The sequence below is a fragment of the Pleurodeles waltl genome, chromosome 7, assembly GCF_031143425.1.
Source record: "Pleurodeles waltl isolate 20211129_DDA chromosome 7, aPleWal1.hap1.20221129, whole genome shotgun sequence".
NCBI classification, from domain to species: Eukaryota; Metazoa; Chordata; class Amphibia; order Caudata; family Salamandridae; genus Pleurodeles; species Pleurodeles waltl.
Window position 1 is genome coordinate 660,256,309 of NC_090446.1, and position 22,708 is coordinate 660,279,016.

At 44.3% G+C, this 22,708-nt stretch overlaps 1 long non-coding RNA gene across 1 annotated transcript in view; it reads right to left on the reverse strand.

Annotated features, from left to right (window-relative positions):
* Positions 1-4,971: 4,971 nt before the first annotated feature.
* LOC138304526 (uncharacterized) overlaps positions 4,972-22,708 on the reverse strand; it is a 75,584-nt gene continuing 57,847 nt past the window's right edge. The window contains exon 3 of the long non-coding RNA XR_011205587.1: positions 4,972-8,326. This is a non-coding gene — a long non-coding RNA (uncharacterized lncRNA). The remainder of the gene's footprint in view (positions 8,327-22,708) is intronic.

Below are 22,708 nucleotides of genomic sequence, written 5' to 3' on the forward strand. Positions count from 1 at the left end.
ATTACAAGCACAAAGAAAACACATTATACATGATACTTCACACGCTTTCAAGACATGTTCAGATGCACAGCATACCAAAATCCAACTCATTCCAGGCAAACCATTTAGAGAGTAATACAGAGTTTTCATCACCTTCCAGCCACTGGCCGTATTGCCAGCTTAGGAGACTATCAAAGTTCATTAGCCACACCTCTCTGACAGAAAATCACATATCTAGAAGTCTATGATAAGCCAAAGCCCAATACCCAAAACACATCATTATCAGAAAGCTCAGATATAGGTCTGCAATGAAGATCTCTAAGCAATGTAAAAAGGTATCACACAGATATCTAACTATGTCTAAAGGAATACAGATGTCAGAATGTTTACTATGGAAATTCCAACACATAACATTACATAACTTAATGTAACATAGCGTACGTAACATAACATAACATATAATCGCGTAAAATAACATAACGTGAGTTCTTCGGCCTGTCTTTATCAGAACACACACAGATGTTTGTTCGCTAGTAGTGCTAAGAGTCTTGATTGTCTCCAATGAATGTTCAGTGCTCAGATACCAGGACAGAATTTTCCAAATACATTCATTGCACCACCTTGCGACCCTTTGCACTACATTATGTATGCAAGGGGGGGCATTCCGGCATTAGGAGGACCGCAAAAAATGGAGCAGGGAAATCTACAAGATTTCACTGTGCCATTTTTGGTATAATTTTTAACACCTGCTCACTGCAGGCATGAAAGTGACACACCCATTGTGATCAATGGGCCTCCTTGCAATTTGCTGCACCCACGCTACAATTTTTGATGCTAGTGCAGCATAGCATCACAATAGAGTAAAAAATGTTGATGCTATTGTCCTAATGTGAGCCATGGTGCTCTGTATTGTAAATATGGTGCAACCATGGAGTCGTCACGTGGCGGTAGGGGCATGCAAGAAAAGTGGCGCAGTGAGACCGATGCGCCACTTTCTCGTAAATCTGTCCGAAAATGTCCTCCATTTACATTGACATCTATTTTTGTCTATTTTTTTCAGTGGTTAGTCTCAAAAAGTTTCAGAACGTACTAACAGAAATTGTGTGCTCATTGTATACACTGACTAAAATGTCAGTTTGCATTTGAAAACAAGTAAAAGTGTCGGAAGATGTTTTGTTATCCAAAAAGAGGATAAGACGCAAGAGCTTTGCACATTTTTCAAACGCATAGATTTCAATTTATATAATGAATTATAAAGATTTTCTAATAGAGGTATTAAATTAGTGGGACGCTGTAAAGGTGAAAAGATATTTCAAAGTAAAAATCATTTTAGGGGGCTGAAAATGAATATTTTTTTAGAGGGAAGTGAGAACTGGTACTGGCCACTGTGAAATTTTGGTTGTTGTGAATGTGACAGCTATCTTAATACTGTTGGTTTCTGTTTTTTTTAAATTTTATGGTGATGCATGAATGTGCTGCTTCTGATGTACTTCTCTGCAAATGTCATAGGGGGTCATTACAACCTTGGCGGTCTTTTAACAAGACCGCCGAGGGACCGCCGTGCGGAAGACCGCCAGTAGTGGCGGTTTGCCGCTCGGCGTATTATGACCGTTGGCTGCTCTCCGTCCTCTTTATGACGGAGAGCTGCCGACAGCCATAGTGGCGGGTGGCGGGGAAGTGGAGGTTGCTCCACCTCCACCGCCATGCCAACAGAACACCGCCCAGCGAATCACATCCTGTGATTCGGCGTGGCGGTGTTCTGTTGGCGGTGTGGTGTCGGTGGAGCAGCCCCCATGGCTCCCGTCCCCTCCCGGAGGATCGACGGACAAGGTAAGTCGATCGTCTGTTAGGGGAGGGGGGTGGGGGGTGTTGTGTGTTGTGTGGGTGCATGGGGGTGTGCATCTGTGTATGTAGAGGGGGGTGTGAATGCGTGTATGCTTGCGGGTGTGTTGCGTGTGTTGGGAATGAGTGCGTGTATGTATGTCTGTATGGATGTGTGCGTGTATGTCTGTATATGGGTGTGCGTGTCTGACTGAGTTTGTGGATGCAGACATGTATGTTGGTGTGTGTGCGTGTATGTGTGTTGGTGGTGCCTGCGTGCGTGTCGTGTGTGTGCGAGTTATGTGATGTTGGGGGTCGGGGTGGGGAGGGGGGCCCTGCCACCTTTGGGGGGTGGCAGGGGTGGTGGGGGGTGTAGGGGAGGGAGTCGGGGCGGGGGTGGGGGAGACCCCTATCAGTGCCAGGGAAATAATTTCCTGGCACTGATAAGGCTTACCGCCATGGATTTCATGGCAGTTCCTACCGCTGGAAATCCACGGCGGTAAGCCGGGTCGAAATACCGCTGGTGGTATTGTGACGGCCGCCGAGCTGGAGACCCAGGTCTCCAGCCCAGAGGTCGTCTCCGCCCTGGCGGGTGGAACGGTGAAGAAGCGGATGACCATGGCGGTAACCGCCATGGTCATAATACTCAAAAAAAGACCGCCAGCCTGTTGGCGGTCTTACCGCTGCTTTAACACCGTTCGCCAGGGTTGTAATGACCCCCATAATTCCCTAAGAGAGCAGGCTCTTTGTGCAAAAGTTTGTTTTGAAGCTGCACAATATGCTTGTTGTGATATGGTGGATTCGGCAAACATCACTTGTAAGCTACTGATTGCCCCAAATGCAACCTATCCATTCAAACTAAAAGATCCAAAACACAAATTGATAGTGCAAAAAAAAAACAGTATAATGGAAGATGCCATGCCTTCCACAAGCTTAGCTTTTGTACAGTAGTTGGGCATTTTAAGTCCCGCATTAGCACACACCTTCAGCTGCTTGCATATGTAATATGAGTCTGCTTGTTTTTGTATTTTTAAAAAGATACATCACAGCTTTACTGCAGACCTCCTGCACCAACAGTGATTCCAGCAATCAACAGCCACCCCAGATATTCGAGGTTTCTACTCTATAAACACTGCCTTAAAGATGCTCTCCAAACAACACAAGAGACTCAAGCTGAAGCATAAACCTCGGAATGCAACAGCTGACCACGATTGGAACTAGAGACACCACTACCAGAGACACCTCATGAAGCACATAGAAATGAGAGAGATTTAAGCCAAAATATTCACCACTTCATGCACAGGAGATATGGCTCATTGTGAATATGATATACCAATTAAATCAAATTAACGAAACAACTACAGAAAACCTCATAAAAAAACCTCTACAGATTATAGCGTGTTCATGCACAGAGCAACTGCACAAACCCCAGCTAGCAATGAAAAACAGCCAAAAGATAGGCTCGTTCGAGAAAAGAAGCACACAGGAGTGGTTCCTGTGCTGTGGCGGAGAAGCGTTGCTCCCCGCCAATAGGAACAACTGCAAAACTTTTAGTATAAAATGATGCTAAACTATGTTTATTATCGTTTTATAGTAAAAGGGGCTGGCCATCGGGCTGTGACGAGACGGAGGGGGAGTCAACAGCTCTCCTCCTCAGTGCGCATGTATGTTTGGCCAGCCGTTTTGGGCCATCCAAACACACATGAGCACTGGGCTCTCATAAACCCAGCAACGCAGGCACTGCGATCCTGGGTTGGAGACAGCAGACAGAGACTTTCACTCTGCTTCAGAGTGCCCTGGCTGGGCACTCTGTCAAATCCTAACACTGCTTCCCTGGTGCCAGCAGCATGAAAGTACCATTAGGATTGGACGCAGGGCAGGCTGGGAGCCTGTGCCTCCAGTCTTGTCGAGGAACAGATGGTAGTGGCGACGCACGGAGCAAAAGATAATATTTTGAAATTATTATTATTTTATTTTTTTGTGTCCTGATGCCACGTGACGCACCACCCCACCCCTCCCCTTTTCCCTCGCATGAAACGCCACTGGAAGCACACCACTGAAACAGCAACTAACATGTCCCATTATTTGTGAGATCTGGCTCAAGTTGTAGACATGCCTTCTATAAGATTGAGGGCTGGTGGCAAGAGATAGAGGAGCAGGGAGCAGGAGACGTGATCCAATCTTCTACATTGAACACTTTAGGTTTAACTCTATTAATCATTTCATAATAGAACTTTGTTTTTTCTTGTTAACTATTTTTTGTTTAACTTCATCAATGTTTTTCACTGCATCAAAGTTGTCTGCTAACTTACCAAACTTTGGAGTAAGTAAAGTTTTTTCCTTCCTACCTCTCAACAAAAAGAAAGGTTAAAATCCAGTTGTAGAATTTACTGTACTATTTTAACTATAAACTTTTTTCACGTAAATAAACACGTACGTTTACATTTGATGCAATAGCTAACTGAATTTGTTCTTTCATTAATTTATTCATACGTTCAACTTGACCATTTGATGATGGATTGTAAAGAGGAGTTTTTTCTTGTTCTATACCGTACCTAATTAAAAATGTACACATCCTTAACGAAGTTAACTGTGTACCATTGTCAGACAAATTCTAGGTAATCCTTTGATTGCAAACATTTTTTTTTTAAACTCAATGGCAGCATCTGTACTAATGTTTTGTAAAAAATCCCAATGGATCCATTTAGAATAGTAATCTGTGACAACAGTTAAATAACGTATTTCAGACTCAAGTAGACTAAACAGGCCTGAAAAATCCATAGCTACTTTTAACCACGGTGCATTAGGTATAATTACTGGTTGTAATTCTTTCTTACTCACTTTCCAATGTTTATCTGAGTTAACACATTCAACACAGCTGTCCAAATACATATTAACATCATTGTCAAGTCCCTGGCCACCAATAATATGTTCTCAATATTTGTTTTTTGTGGGAGTGGTTCATAGATGCCCTTTATGAGCTAAATCAACCAATCTTTTCCTTAATATTTGAGGTGGAACATACAAATCATGTCTCATTAAGATTCCACACTCAATAGTCAATTCATCAGCTACTTGTAAAAAATTGTTGAATATACTATCTAACTTTCTGCCGGGAGGCCTCCCATTGGTAGCATATTTCATAACTTGCTGTAACATCAAATCCTTTTCACAAGCCTCATCCCACTCTTCAGCAGAAATCACACCATCACAATGATCCGCAGCATCCAAATAAGCTACAACACATTTGTTATCTAGCATTTCACTGTCATCACCATCTTCCAAAAGTAACCTAGATAAACAATCCGCACATCTGTTCAAACCCCCAGATATGTGTCTTATTACAAAATTGTATTCTTGCAATTTTGATAACAGCCTGATTACCCTAGAAGATGCCTTTGTGTTACTCCTTCCATCCATCATGTACACAAGTGATCTATGATCAATTACAATTTCAAACTCATTGTCCCACAGATATGTTTTACATTTTTCCACAGCCCATACACAAGCTAAAGCTTCCCTTTCAATAATGCTATAAAAACATTGAGACTTCCAAAGCATTCTAGAAATAAACGCTGCTGTGTACTCCTTTCCTGACACAATTTGAGAGAATATAGCACCTATCCCCGTAGCACTAGCATCTACCGTAATTCTATTTCTCCCTTTAGTATTATAAGGCTGTAAATCTGGTGCCTTCAATATTGCATCTTTTATGTTTTTAAATGCAGACTCTTGTTCACCCGTCCATTCAAATTTCACCTTCTTCCTCAACAACTTCCTAAGAGGTTCAACCAAATTGGCATAAACCATAATATACCTAGAATAATATTCACTCAAACCAAGAAAAGATTTAAGGGTATCTTTATCCTTGGGATTGGGTGCTTCACGAATTGCCTTCAGTAGATCTTTTGGTTTTATTTCATCAGATGATAAAGTGTGCACCAAATATTCAATTTCTATACATAAGAATTTACATTTTGACTTGCTAATTGTCATACCCCTTTCCTTAAAAATTCCCAACACGTTATTTCAAATAACATTGTGTTCAGTAATTGTTTTCATATGGATTAAAATATCATCTTGAAATTTCGGAATGCCTTCCATATCTTTAAACAAAATGTCCATTCGTTTTTTAAATCAACTCGCAGCTGATGCAAGTCCAAAAGGTAGTCGTACATACCTATATGCCCCAAACGGTGTTACAAATGTGGTATAATACTGAGAAGAATCAGACAGTTTTACTTGATGATATGCTGACTTAAGATCAATCAAAGAAAAATATCTCGATCCATTAGTGACTGCCAAAATTTCTTGAATTCTGGGTAAAGGAGGACAGGCCACCACAATATTTTTTTTCAAGGACCTCAAGTCAGCTCATAACCTTATATCACCAGTTTTCTTTTTTGTGACGACAATAGCTGATACCTACTCCAAAGAATCCGTACGTTCAATTACACCCTCATCACACAATTTTCTTAAAAGTTCCTTCAACTCCCCTCTGACTGACAGAGGAACCGGGTGAGCTTTATGTACCTCTGGAGTAGCTTTTTATTTTAATTTAATTACGTGTTCAAAACCTTTTACACATGCAATGTGGTTCGCAAACACTTTCTGATTGACTGCCAAAACCTGTTCAAGTGTTAAAGATGTACCAATATCCTCTGCACTACTGACATCTGAACATGGTATCTCTCCAAGGACTATGGGATTTGGTGAACAAGGTTTCAAAATTATTCTCAATTTGCCTAAGTCTTGCCAACCTACAATATTTCTACCATTTTCAGCTATATATATTTTAGTATTGATACTACGATCTTTAAACTGAAGAGTTTTTCAGAAATACCCTACAATGTTAATATCAAATTCTTGAAGCACTTTTGAGTTCACATCGCTCTTTGACAATTCTTCATCTTTCCTAGTACTGTTGAAAATACCTTGGTCTAAACTGGTAATTGGTGACCCTGAATCCGGCATAACCTTCAATTCTTGCCAGCAATGCTGACAACTCCAAGTGGAGCTTTAAATCTGTTCAACACACTTTTGCTGCAGTCATCATCACTGGTTAAAACTATATTTGCACATATTTCTTCATCAAACTCATCCACACAATTATCTCTAATGTGACTGCCCCCTTTTATACTTCTACATACAACAGCAAAATAACCTAGTTTTTTACATTTGGCACATTTGTTTCTACTGCTGGGCATTTAGAATTGTTACCCAGATGTGTTTTAGATCCACATCCATAGCACTGTACACCTTTCTTTCCACCAAACCTGTTATCCTTGCCTTTAAACGTGAATTTAGCCTTGACATCTTGTACCATATATACATCAGTTTTAGACAAGCCATCAGACATTAAAGCTTTAGTGGATAACATTGATCATTCAATTCCTTTAGCTATTTCGATGACTTCTTGTAAAGTAGGATTTCTACACGCAAGTAATCTTTCTTGAATCTTTTTTGAGTAACATTGAAATACAAATTGATCTCAAATATAAATGTCTGTAATCTCATTGAATTCGCATGAAGATGCTAAGACTCTCAAAGAAGCAATATATTCTTCGATACTTTCATCTTCCATTTGCTTCCTTTAAAAAAACGATGCTGCTCAACCATAACATTAGGTTCTTCCGTAAATTGTTTTCCATTCGTTTGACTGCCTCTTCATATTCGTTCAAAGGAATGAATTGACCTGGAGGTGCTTCAAATTCAGGTAAATTATCGAAAATCTTCTGACCAGCATTACTTAACAGTCCAAACATCAAAGCTTTTTTTCCGTTCAGGATCAAACTTTTTCCCATCAATAGCCGCTAGGTAGTTTTCAAATGCTCCGTGCCAGTTTTTCCATTTCATTGTTGGTTTGCCATGATTGTTTACAAATAAGGTTAGGTGATTTATAATATTACTATGAGCAAAATTACTGATGTTCCAATTGTCACTATCACATTAAGTGTTGTATCACTGTTCCATAAATTGTACTTCTTGGCTTGTCAAAATTGCAATAGCAACTATTTGTGCAGGATTTAAATTATATTCCTGTACACTCGGCAGTTTTAAATGACTCTTTCGATAGATATTGCAACTTAAAATGGCTGCCGTTAGAGTCTTGTTTCTGCAGGAAATCTCCCTTATTTCCCAAACTTGCACAATGCAAGATGGCCGTCGTCGCGTCACTAATTTCTACAGGAAGCCGGCCTTGAGTAGACACATAGCGGTAACACAGCATCGCACGTTTATTTTTAAAAGAAGTTGGGCACAACGTAATTTGCAAGTACAGCAATGTTCAATATACATTGCTCAGCATGCGGTCAATTTCAATCAAATAAATGAATTAGAAAGTACTTGCAGATTTCCAACCATCTATCTTGCTGGCTTGCCGATCCACGCTGCCTGCTTGCCGATCCGCACTGCAACCATCCGTTAATTTGAACTCTTCTAAACACCAACACAGTGACCTCCGCTTCCGTATAAAGTTAGTAAAATAGTATTGATGAGTCCATAGAACGCTTGTTGCCAAATTGTTCTGTAGAGAAACAGACAATTAAATAAATTAAACTCTTTGTTTATTAAACAAATTGTAATCATACATTTAGGCTCATCAATACCGCCCGCTGCACGCTGAGTCCCACCTTGAGCCAATTGACTTGTCCTCATTTTCCCCACATTCCACTTTCCACATTCTAACATATAACACATACCACTTCCAGGTCCATTCTTATAACATGTGTTCATTGCCACAGTATCTACCTCAATGACTGATAACTCTATCTATATCCATGGATTTCATGAATTCCCACTAACAACATGCATCATAAACTTGTTCACTGCATTAGAGAAGAGATTTCCATGACACTTGCCACATTGTGCCTCTTGTCATTGGCTGTGTAAACCCCCTTTGCACCTACGCAATATTGGACATCCCAAATTCTTTCCAGTTTGTCTAGAAGCAGGAAATCGACAAACCATGTGCCAGCAGTCATACTCAGCACTGCTGCATATATGAATATCCCATATGTCACATCAGTGCTGGAAGGGAGTATGTGTAGTGCCCTGTGAGCCTAAACAACTGCACCATGTCGGAGGCCCGCATAAAACCTCAATGGTTAAAATTGAAGGACAGGATTGCATTCACATTTGTGCTCCTTGCACACAAGGTCCTCTCAGTGACCTCTCCAGAGGAATCACTTCAACATACAGTCAGTCCATCAACTAAGATCCTTGGTTACAGCCTTTTACAGTTTTTTGTGGACAAAGTCCACCAGGATGAGTCCCAGAAACGTCCCCACCTTAGCTCCTGAACTGTAGAAAAATCTTCATGACTTAGTACCCAGAAATATCGTAGCATGGCGCTATAAGTGTACCACCTACTTTCACTTTGTACTAGTTCTTCCTTTCTGTGCAGAAATCTCCCTCTTTATGGCTTGGAAATCAATTTAATAATGTTTTTTTGAGTTTTGACCATCATCTTGACAGTCTGTGCTCAATCACAAAGGGGCTCATTTACAAGCCCCTTGCGCTGCCGGTTCGTCATTTTTCATATAGGAAAAAGTGACACACCGGCGGTGCAAGGGTAATCCCCAATGAGTTTACTGCCTATGTACTCTTACCAACTGAGAAACTACTATATAACAAATGTACTCATTTCTTTGAAGACTGGCTGCAAAGCACTGTCTATGAGAGAGGACTGACACCTGAAGATACTACAGGAGTGTCATAGGATAACAGTTGCAGAAACAACAATGATATATTGATTATTGTGCTTTACAGTGTGTGAGATAGTAATGAGTGTGAGGTTGCATGTTGTCCTTAGGTGCTTTAACTTTCTGTTTTTGTAGAGTTTATGTTTTTGCCTTCTGTACTTTACTTACCTGTTAGAAAGATATTTAGAAAATCAAAGGGTCTGATTGTACAGTAAGTTTATTGAACATGATTTTCTGCAAGTGGTATGTGAGTTTCTTTTAGAGTAATCTGTAAGCATTGACTACTCGACCAGGATACCCATGAGAGTTAAATGTACAAAAGGAGTTACCTAGTATTTAGTTGTTCAGCGGCACCGATAGTCCTGAGACATCAGCAGTAAATAGCAGTGCCAACTACGGATACTACCCAGTAAAGACTCACTTCCCCAGGACCCAAGAAAAAAGTTCACTCTTGTCTCTGTAGCACACAGCACTCAATTGACGTAAACTCCTGAAGGATAACTCACATGCCTGGTGATTAACCCAGCAGTAAAATGAAACAACTATTGTTCTCTGGCATGCATATGTAATTGTAAAAATAGCATACAAGAACTTTCACAAAGGTTTTAGAGTCATCAGTAATGATGATTACTATTTCTGGAATTCAACATTAATTTTAAATATAAATAACTATACTTGGTCAATAAATTGATTGGGGACCAAAGATGGGAGGAAAGTAAACACTTATACAACTATAGATTTGGCCACATTCTACTTATGCAGGAACCCACTATAGGCCGGAGAATTCTGGGGTTTTATCATCTAATCTAAAGTCTAAGAGTACAAATACAACATCAAAATAATCAAAGCAATCAATAAACCCACCACTGGAAAATCGATAGGTGCGTAAACTGTGAAGGTTTGAAATAGTTCAAATACTGTCTATTTAACTGAACTAATTGTCCAAATTTGCTAAAAGGCTTTGGGGGTCATTCTGACCCCGGTGGGCGGCGGGAGGCGCCCGCCTGGAGGGAACCGCCAGAAGACCGTACCGCGGTCAAAAGACCGCAGCGGTCATTCTGGGTTTCCCACTGGGCTGGCGGGCGACCGCCAAAAGGCCGCCCGCCAGCCCAGTGGGAAACAGCCCTCCATGAGGAGGCCGGCTCCGAATGGAGCCGGCGGAGTGGAGGGTGTGCGACGGGTGCAGTGGCACCCGTCGCATATTTCAGTGTCTGCAATGCAGACACTGAAATACAAAGTGGGGCCCTCTTACAGGGGCCCCTGCAGTGCCCATGCCTGCAGTGCCCATGCCATTGGCATGGGCACTGCAGGGGCCCCCAGGGACCCCACAACACCCCTCACCGCCATCCTGTTCCTGGCGGGCGGAACCGCCAGGAACAGGATGGCGGTGAGGGGGTCGGAATCCCCCATGGCGGCGCAGCAAGCTGCGCCGCCATGGGGGATTCCCAGGGCAGCGGAAAACCGGCGGGAGACCGCCGGTTTTCCTCTTCTGACCGCGGCCGAACCGCCGCGGTCAGAATGCCCAAGGGAGCACCGCCAGCCTGTTGGCGGTGCTCCCGCGGTCCCCGGCCCTGGCGGTATTTACCGCCAGGGTCGGAATGACCTCCTTAATGTCAAATTCAAATCCACTGCCCTAAAACCTCCTTTGATAAGTTAACACCTTGGGGACTTGGAGTACACAAACAAGATTGAGATTACCCCAGTTTTCCCACTAGGGGCCCACAAGCAACTTGAAAGTCAGCACGGCCAGCAGCCATGCTACATCAACTATTTACACACGTAGCAGGCTAATATGAAGGTTGTTTAATGCAGTTTATTTTGTGTAGTAGTAGTAGTAGCTTGATGAATTGTAATTTGTTTTTGACTAATAGAAATCGTGATAATACAGAAAAGAACAGCCCATATAAAACATATACATATGCAAGCATTAAAATAAAAGAAATATACTTTTTACATTCTAACAGTGCTCTTTTGAGGGTGTACTAATAAATAATAACCCCAAGACTATCATAGCACTAGAATATCGAGGATGGAATATTGAAGAACAAAATTTCAAACGTTAAATGCATATAGAAAAGTATACATTCACTATTCCTAACTTCATATCTATGCGGGGGCTGGGTAGGCAAAGTGGGGGGGCGGGCAAATGTGGTGTTGGGGCATGTGTGCATGAATGAAAAGTGAGTGGTGTATGTGAATAACATGAAAAATACTTACCTTGCTTGCTACACGAAGTCCAAGGTCCCCCTCGCTCCAGTCTCCTCTTGGGCTTCAGCAAATTCCCTTAAACAATCCTGGTGCTACTTTCATGCTGCTAACTAGCATGAAAGTAGCATCAGGATTGGTGGGAGCAGCCTCTCTCAGGAGGCCTGTGCTTTCTCTAACCCAGCTGTCTTTAGACAGTTAGGTTAGAGAAGTATCAAATTCTCTTGTCTGGCTTGGTAATGCAAGACAGCTGGCCTAAAATACATGCGCACTTTAAACTGTGCACAGCTCACAGCTGCCAATCAACAGCAGTGGCCACGCCCCATCCTGAAACTCAGTTCAGGATGGGAGGATGAAAAATAAATTGGCAATATATGAATTTTATTCCCATGTTATTTTCATCCCTGGGGGGCATTTTAGGCAGAGAGGTCACGTTCCTCTGCCCTAAAGGAGGAAACACCACTGCCTCTATGTGTGTGTGTGTGTATATATATATATATATATATATATATATATATATCTTTCAAAATGATAAAGTTCCACTCGTCATGCAGCTGCACCACAGCTAAAATCCACAGCTTCTGAGACAAACAGTCAACGCGTTTCGGATGACGCCTTCTACTGGACACTCTCCACATCAATAGAGCTACCTCAAATACTACATTAGTCCTCGGTCTATTGTTACAGCTGCACAATTGAGACTACTGGTCCCGCCATCTTATAGTGTGAAAAGTATTAGGAGAACAATCATCACGTTCCAAATCCTCTGGTATTCTTCACAGTCCCATTAATATAAATATGTATGGTTCATTTATTAATACAATTAATTAAAACCATACACATGGATAGAAATATTAAACCTGATAAAAATTCATCAACCAATGTTAATAGTGCATGTGTCTATATTTAAACACACATACGGATTCATTTGCCCTTCATAATATATATTTGTACAATATGTATCCTGTTGAAATAAAGTGGCATGTGCATACATGTATTTTCTTCTAAGTTAAAAATACTATGATCAATAAAATTAGTGCATGAATTTTTTTAAACTTTTAAACTGAAGCCATGTGGACTACCAATAGATGAAGCATGTATATAACATCCAACTCATCTCACAACTTTTGCAATAATTTTTATTTGTGATTTTTGCCTTAAAAGTAAATAAATCTCAATTCACGCTCTGTATATAACGTTTGAATAAAGTGACACCCGTGTATGTGCAATTATGACTTCAAATGTTACAACCAATCCGATTAATATAAACTGCCCAAAATAATCATATGGTCCACTTAATAAGTCGACTCTTTTATTGGTGTTATAGTTAAGGATCTAATGACCGATATTATGAGGCACATAATCAATTAATAAATAATGTACAACATGTTTGCCTTAAAAGATATATATGCCTCAATTGTCACTCTTTATGTGACATTTGCTTAAAGTGACATTGTGCATGTATTTATAATAAAAAAAATTACACCCAGTCTGATTGATACAAAAACTCCTCTATATATATATGTACCTATATAACCTTCGGTGCTGCATCTATGTACTGTGAAGATATATATATAAATGTATTATTATTATTATAGTTATAGTTAGGAGCATGTTTCCATAGAAAAAGCGTTTTTTGACTTGCCTATGTCTTTGGCACCGTTTGATGAATCTTTATGAAGATTGTTTTTTTTAAAAGTGGCCCAGTGATCCTTTTTCCACACTGGATGTTTTGAGATTATATGTCAACCAAGGGCTAAGAAAATGGGAGCTAAAAAAACATTGCCTTTCCCATGTTAATTCCCACGGGATCTGTCAATACGTCTACAGCCCGAAACACTGAATGGAATTACACCAAATTTGGCAGAAAGCTAGCTGCTGGTATGCAGATTGTGCTTTTTTGTCATTTGGTGTAAATCCGTTCAGTAGGTTAGGAGATATTTAAGGACAAACAAATTTGTATATCGTCGTGAATATGCGTAAAATAAGCATTGCAATTGGCAGACTGCAACCTGACTACAAAGTTGTGGCTGCCATTTCATTTCATGAGACATTGTCCCCAGGGGTGAAAATCCAAATTGAAAGTGGCATAAGGATTTAGGGTGAAGGTAGCCTGACCCCAGGGTTGTGATATAAGTGTTTTAGGTGAAATGTATGAGTTTAAAATAATTTTGCATCACCATGCGGGACATTCGTGAAAATTCACAAATATGAAAACATTTGAAAGGAAAACCACGACTCATTCACACACTAATTCCTTTACTCTTACACCCACTCAGACACTCATGCACCGCTCACGCCCACTCAGACTCACACAACCACTATCAGACCCACTCAAACACCCACACACTGACTCACAGATCCACTAACAGAGACAGGCCCTGTGGCCAACCGGCGCTACCCACAGCCAAAGGTCTGCAGGCCAGGCCTTCTGACCAAACCCTGCCATTCGGGGTCTTCTGCCATGCACGGCAGGGGTTGGAATAATGTCTATAAATTAAAATTGCTTTACGTTAAAAAACCATAGAACTTCAGTAAAAAAAAATAAAAACAAAGGTTACAGGGACTATAACTGCTGAATTTCTATGGTTTTGAATGAGTAAATTCAGAATCTAACTATAACATCCTTGTAACCTACATTTCTTTCTGGGAATATAGATACATATAGATATATAAATATAGGGTTTACACTTACTTGTTAAATACTTACATTTCATGTTGAAGGCTTTAGTTGTAAAGACATATTCTTTGTAATAAATCTTGTTGTAAAAGCCTTTTGTTTTAAAGACTTTTTCGAGATAACACTTGCATTATATTGTTAAAATTTCTTTATTATGGGTTTTCAGTGTAGAAAAAGAAAAAAAAAGAAAAGCAGAACTCAAATGGTGTCACAGCACCCAACAATCCCCCAGGGACAAACAGGCAACAGGCTGTTATAGTCACTTCTGCAGGACCAGGAATGGGGCTTCTGGCACTGCTACCCTGCGGTCTGCGCATTAGGTAGTCTCCCTTTCTTGTAGGCGGAGAAGTCGCATATATCTAGGACATGTCAATTCTCTGAATTCCCCAGTGTGCAAGGACAAGAATCGGTGCCATAGCTTCCTGTAGGAATGCCCCTATGATGTGAGGAATAGAGTGAGCTTTTCCATCTCCAGAATCGACCAAACCCTGTGTAACCATCCCAGCAGCGTTAGGGTCTGAGGTGTTCCCCACTGAGTCAGTCTGTTTTGAAGGGCTGCCTTCAAGACGAGACTGATCTGTCGGCCCGCATAGATTTAAGCGGAAATGTCAGGGGGTTTAAAAGGCCTAGTACGATGTATGCTGAGAAGCACAGGAGTTGGATGTTCATGTGGAGATCAATGTCATGTAAAAGTCCCTCCTAGTATGAGGTCAGCTTTTGCCATTCCCATAAGACGTGGGTCAGTGTGCCAAGGCCAATGCACCCCCTCCAGCAAGGAGTTGAACAGGAGTGGTCCATTTCATGGAGTTGATCCGGGGTGAGATGCCAGTAAGTAGCTATCTTCATTACAGCCTCTGTGCTGATTGCGCAGCGCGCTGTGGTGTGTGCCCTAATGTAGTTCGGCTCCCAGTCCCCCGGTGTCATGGATCTTCCCAGTTCTGTCTTCAAACAAGCCTGAGTCTGAATTTTCAGAGTCTGGAGTGCCCCTGGAGCAAATCACAGAGCTCTGATACTATGTGTTTGTCTGTCTTTCATAATTTGTGAGGGGTCTACATGCCTTCTCCCTGATAGAGGGGTGTGATACCCAGTGGCAGATCAGGAGATATCGCATTCTCTTTGTTTCTGGGAGAGACTGGGTCCTTATAAAATTTTCTAAAGAGATTATTCCATCTGCATCAAACAAATGTCCAATGATGCTGCAGTAGGGGGCAGTCCAGACACAGTAGGCACCATGGTCCATGCCGAGAGAGAAATCCGGGTTCCCCACAATAGGTGTCAGGAGGGAGGGAATGCAGATTAGGTTGCTTGATCAGGCTGTTTGGTCCCACACCCTCATGGTGGCTCTGGTGACTGGTGGCGCAGTACGAATGGGATCTTCCAAAGTGAAGCACCCACTACCACGCGGTCCATGAACAGCCAACGCTTGTCCGAATCTTGTATAGACCATTTCACCAGTGTCATAAAATTTTAGGTAGGTAGTGATGGCTTTGGCTACCTGGACGACAACCTCCAAGCTCATCAGGAGTGTGGACCGTATTCGCCAAGAGTTGGGGCCATCGGCCTGGAGGGGGGCATTGAGTCTGAGGACGACCACTGCGTGGTCGGATAATGCACAGGGCTCAATATTTATCTCACCCATCGTCTGTGAACTTTCCTTAAACCCCAAGAAATAGTCAATGCATTCATAGGACTGATATGCGTGGGAATAGAAGGTGTAGTCTGTAGTGGTAGGGCGTCTGCCCCTCCAGGGGTCCCAAAGCCCCTACTTCTCCAGCCTCTCCTAGCCTCTCACAGATAGACCCCCAGTCCCACCATATCTGGAAGCGGATCCTTCCCGATCCTTGTGTAAAACTATGTTGAATTCGCCCCCTATGAGCACCTGCCTGTCATGTGTAGTCATGACCTCTGCAAGAGCCTGGAGAATGAACCCTTCCTGACCCTCGTTGGGAGTGTATATAGATGCTAAAACCACTTGGGTACCCTCAAAGTGTATTCTATAGGCCAGCAGGCTTCCCTGTATTTCATTAATCTTGCCACTCACCTTCCCCTGGAAGGAGCATGATACTAGGAGCGCGACCCCTGCCACCTTGGTCCCGCATGAGGAGAAGTGTTTTGTAGGGAAATATCTGGACCACATTCTATGCTGATCTGAGGATATGAGGCGGGTCTTCTGGAGGAGGCATAAGTCGGCTCCTGTGTGTTCTTGATATGAAAGGATCACTCTGCGCTTGATTGGGCTATTCAACCCCTTGACAATGAGTGTGACAATTTTAACAAATATGTGGGTGGTATGAGTGGAGTATCATCAGCCAGTGTGTCCCCATACAAGTCCTATTATTTCCTCCCTCAAGATAATGAGTCTCAGTATGGATACAGGTCCCGTCCAAGGCGAGTGGCTACTGTAACTGCATATTAATATCACGCACTCACCCCCCCCTTAAATCAAACACATTTAAATAACATAGCCAAACAACCCCACGAATGGGAGCCGGGGTGGCCCGCCATAGTCCTGAGGGTGAACCTAATGTTCAGGAGCTGGCACCCTATGCGTTCTGGTGTTCATTGGGCACCCCTCCGCCACCCTCCCCCACCCCATGCGGCTACTTGCCTTCCAGGCCCCAGGCCCTCACCCCTTGTCCTTATCTGCATTCTTCCTGTGGCCATTGAGACACCCCAGGACTGCTCTTCTTTCTGATACCATAATATCTCGGTCTGGCTTGTTGCTTCCATGCGGTACAGTCTGGCAACGTGTGTGTCGCCTGTTCCTGTGTTCCATCTTGGGTGGGCCCTGGCTCTCCCCGAGGGCTCCTCCAGTTCCACGACATTGTAGATCTCCTTCAGTAAGCTCAGTTGGTTCAATTTACCTTCCCTTCTGAACATTAGTCAGAAGGGATGACCCCAGGAGTACGGGAATCTTTTATCTCTAAGGAGGGAGGTGATTGATCGAAAGTATCTCTGTTTTTGAAGGGTGATGGCAGCCAGATCCTGATACAGATGCAGTGGGTGGCCCTGGAAGTTCAGGGGATGTTGCTCTCTCGCCATCCGAAGTATGCATTCTTTCATGGGGAAGTCGTGGAATGCAGGCGGAGATATTTGCTGGTGGTACATCAGGTGGCCTTGGTGGCCCACTCTGTGGACCCTGTCTATGTGTACCTCCCTGTCCGGGGACTCCCTTAAGATTTGGTGGAAGAATACCCGTGCATATGCCAGAATGTCCTCCTCTTCAGCCCCGGTTGGTGTTCCCCGGATGCAGGTGTTGTTCGGCCTCAACCAGTTCTCCAGGTCCTCTGTATGAGCCTGGAGTTCGATTTGTTGGTCTTGTAGCCAAATTATTTCTTGTTGTAGCTGCTCGATCTCCTCGACTCTGGCGTTTTCATGCTCCTCCAGAGCAGCCACTTTCTCACCGTCCTCCTCCAATTCCCGGCACACCACCTTCAGGTCTTGTGATAAGTCCTTCTTCACTGCCTGTATGTCATCCCTAAGCGATGTAAAGAGACCCTCTAGAAAGCTCCTTGTGACATGTGTCCTATTGTCCTCATATGTCTCCTCCTCTCTTAGCTTTCCTGTCACAGGGTTGTCTGCTTTCACTTTGCCAATGCTGGCTTGGTCAGCATGTCTTTGACAGACCTATCTATTTTGGGACATGTGGACGCCACTTCTCTACACCCCCTATGTTTGCCATGTCGGACGCCGCCGTGCTATAATCTTCGCGGCGGGCGTGCAGGTCGCCCAAAGCCTCGCACCTGTGGTTTGGTAGCTCACTCAAGCGCCCCGTCCAGCACCCAGCCCCAGGACTGGGCCAATCATGCACGCCCAGTGCTAACCGGACACCCTCTCATGTCCACTGTTCCCCGTTGGCCTCATCAGGCTCTGTCCAGCTCTGTTCTCCACGGTGGGTGTGTGGACCTCAGCTTCCTGCTAGTCGTTGGGAGACCCCCACTTTCCAGTCTTCCTCGGGCAGGGGGTCAGCACAAACACGGACTCCACCAGGCCCCCCTCGGCGTGAGCAGGGAACCTTCGGGTGCTTCCTCGGGGCCCTCGCGTGGCTCGCTGAGTCATAGTGGACCAGGGGCCCCCCTCCTCACATGCTAAGGGCTAGGATGGCCTGCTCGATCCAGGCCAGGCCCCTCCTCTGCCGCTGTCCCTGGGGCCGTCGCCTACTCCCCTCACTCACCGAGTGGGCAGACGGGCCCCGTTTCTGGCCAAGCTCATTACCAAGTCCCGGTGAAGCCTCCTGGCTGCTCTGTCGGACCCAATGCTGCTCCTGGTGTCCCGCCCCAGGCCTGGATGTCCCGCTCCATTGCTCCTGTCTCTCCTCAGGGTGTCTTAGTGGGGGCGGAACAGGGATGACTTAGGGCCCTCATTCTGTACGCTCCCTCTTTTCTCACTGGCCATCCCCTTCTGTGCTCGCCCCTTGCAGCTCTGGACGTGGCCTGGGTGCAAGGGGCACCGAAGTCCTGGACCGGGGGCCTCCTCCTCTCTGCCAGCCCTGGGTGCCTCTGCCTGCCACTCCCTCTCGCCGAGCTGTGAGGCAGATCCTGCCTCAGTCAGCCCCACCTACAGGTCGTGGTGTGGGTCCCGCTCACTCCTTCACCTCTTGCACCACTTCTGGCACCTCTCCCCCACGGGCCAGCTTCACTACCTCTCTGCCCGGCTGTACGCATCTCTCTCCAGGGCCCCCGACGGGGAACAGCCCACCTGGGCCACCACCACTCGTGGCGTCCCTAATGCTCCAAGGGCTCTGCCATCTTGTGTTATCACGGGCCTTCAGCCTGCATGCTTTGTCATCAGGGGCCAGCGGCACCTGCTTCGTTCAACACTCTAGCTTGTGGGATGTGTCCTGGATTACAGGGGTGCAGTGGCCATGCAATTTTCACCCCAAAGGGGCCAGCGGACAAGGGATACCCTTAAGGAGAGGATGAAGAGGAGCGATCACCTACCTTATCCATCTGCCATCTTGGCTCCACCCCCCCAAAACTTGCATTATAAAGCCATTCGTTATAATGGCATTCGGTATTCCATCATACATCCCATTTATATATTCATCTAGCAATAATGTCACTTTAACCTTTGTTTTTTTCAGTGAATTTTTTTTATTCTAAAACAGATGTTTTCATCACACTTAACTATAACATTACTTTAACCTTTGTTTTTTTCAGTGAATTTCTAGGGATTTGTTAATCTAAATTAATATTTTATTACCATACATGAATCCAAATCACCTGCTGTGCATGATCCGTCATGTGGGGGGTGAGAAAAAAGGGGGCTAAAAATGTTTCTGTTTCCCATGTTAATACGCATAGGACCTTTGAACAAGGCTACAGTCCGAGCCACTGGACGGAATTACGCCAAATTTGGCATAAAGCTAGATTTCGGTACAAAGATTGTGCTTTCGCTTATTTAGTGTAAATTTGTCCAGTAGTTTAAGAGATATTAAAGGGAAAACACATTGGTATATCTGAGGTTGCAACAACTTTGCGAAGATTAAGAGCTCGTGTGAGGCAAATACAGAGTTATGATTGGCTGACAGCACTTCAAACCAGGAAGTGTAGGCAGCCATCCTGGGACTTGACTTAAGCCGAGTCCCACAAAAAAAGTAAAAATCCTTAGCTCTGGTGCTGGGGATCCACGCAGGGCTAAAAAGCATTTTTTATTGAGCCCCTGGGTGGGCCAAGTCCAAGAGGCATTGTTGTTAGTAAAAGGAGGGCCTCCTGACCCCCCTCTGAGCCCCGGGGACCACCACATCCCTGGGCCTATCGTCAAAGGAAATGTGGGGGCTGCCCAGCCCCTCCCCACAGCCCCAGGGTTCACCACCTCCCCAGGGAACTAATCAAAACTAAAATGGGTGGCCACCCGCCTCCCCCAGAGCCCTCAGGTCCACCACCTTCCTGGGGCTTTTATTATTTTTAACGGGAGGGCCACCCTGGAGACTGACACCTCCCTGAGGCTTTAACCAACTGTGATGCAGGGGACCAGGCAGCCCCCCCACAACCCTAGGGACTGCTACCTCCCAGGGGTTTAATGAAATATGATGTGTGGAACCACACACCCCCTGACTGCCCTGGGGACCACCACTTCCTCAGGGCATTCACAAACTTGCATGCAGGGGGCTGTGCGGCAGGCCCAGTTACCACCACATCCCTCTGGCTATTATATGTTGGAGAGGGGCGCGCACCCCCCCTCGAGGGACTACTGATGGCCCCGGGGATCACCAGCCCCCAGGGCCCACTCCTGCTATGTCCCGGGATGCCCACCCCGAGACATAGCTGTTTGCTATGAGCAGCAGCTTTGAAGCTGCTGCCCAGTCATAGCAAGCACTCCAGTCCCATGAAGGGAGAGCTGTCAAACCACTCTTTCTTCATTGAAGCAGAGATTTCCTCTGTCTCCCTGCCCGCAGAAATGCAGGCAGGGAGACAGACGAAACAATTGCTCTCACAGAGAGAGAGCTGCTTCATGACAGCAGGAGGTGGGGAGCCAGCTGGGACAGTGAGGACCTTCAGGCTTCCCTCACAGTCCCCAACATTGTAACAGATCACATGCCTGCGCCCTGGGGGATGGAGTCCCCAGAGCCAAGATCAGCCTGGGGAGGGAGGCTGCGCAGCTCCCCTCCCATCCCCCTAAAAATAAATAATGATTAGGCCTTGCCTCACGGGATGGAGTTCCCGGGGCCAAGATCGGCCTGGAGAGGGGGCCGTGTGACCCCTCCCCCCAAAAACATTTAATATTTAGGCTGGTATTCGGGCTGAGATCGGCCTTGGGAGGGGAGTTGCATGGCCCTCCCCCACCCAAAAAAATATTTAGGCCAGGCCTCAGGGAATGGGGTCCCTTTGGCCGAGAGGGGCAGGGAGGAGCATGGCCCCTCTCCCCCCAAAAAATGTAAATAATTAGGCTGGACCCTAGTGAAAGCAGTCTCTGGGGCTACGATTCTCCGGGGGAGGGGGCCCGTGTGGGGTTGAGGTGTTATAGGGGTTGGCTGCAGGGCATGGCCACAGACCAGGTGCTGTGGCCAGCCCACACTGTGCACAGCCAAAGGCTGTGTGCAGCACAGGATTTGGTGGCTATTGGGGTTTCTTGAGGCTCTGCGGCCAACCACCACCGCACACGGCCTTCAGCCATGTGTGGTGGTGGTTGGGTTAACGTACATTAATGAAAATTACTGTATGTTGAAAAAAATGTAGAAATTCACTTAAATAACCAAAGGTTACAGGGATGTTATAGTTAGGTTCTCCATTTACTTGTACAAAACCATAGAAATTCAGCAGTTATACTAAGAGTTCTTTAAAGCAACTATAACTTATGCCCTAAGGTAACTATAACTCGCGCCCTCACCAGACACTACTAATTACCCCATATATTACAGCACTCATGACAACTGCTATAACATCATTAAAAATATAAGTGAATTATTATCACTTAAATTATTGAAAAACAAACTGTGCATGGTGGGGGGGTGTGTTATAGTCACCTTAGGGTGCGAGTTTACATATATATGTGTATATATATATATACATATACATATATATATATGTTCATTGAAAAAACAAAGGTTACAGGGATGCTATAGTTACGTGGAATTCAGCAGTTATAGCCATATTTACAGTTATACATATCTGTAGAAACGATACCTTGAGGCGGAAAGTAATTTATGCTCTGAGTTATAGTTTCGTACCATAATTCAATATGATATAATTTCATGAATGCATAACTATAACATCCCTATAACCTTTGTGTTTTCTCAGTGTGTGTGTGTGTGTGTGTGTGTGTGTGTATATATATATATATATATATATATATATATATATATATTTATTGTTTTTTCTTTCAATTCTCAAAACTACTGAATGGATTTACATTAATTTACAAAAGGGGTGCTTTGTGCACCAAGAGCTAACTGTCTGCCAAATTTGGTGTAAATCCATCCACTGTTTTGGGCAATAGTTCTGTTCAAAATACCTATGAAAAATGTATGGGGAAAAAGTGTTTTGGAACGCTCCCTTTTTCTCAGCCCCCGCTTGATGGATCACCACAAAACTTTGCAGAAAAACGCTGAAGTGTGCATCGTATATTTTGGGAAAATTGTGGGAAGATTCTTCAAAAGACCCAAAGTGATTAGCAAAACAATCAACTACTTTTCTATAGAAACTAGGGGCCCGATTACGACATTGGTTGCAGTGGCAGCTGGACCACCGCTGTTGGAGACCTGCCAACCTACCGCCGTCCACGCCAGGGTGTTAGATCCGGACAGGCTGATGGCGGGTGCAGGTTGCAATCATCCAGGGTGGCGCAGAACACAGCGCCGCCTTGCTGATTACAACTTTGT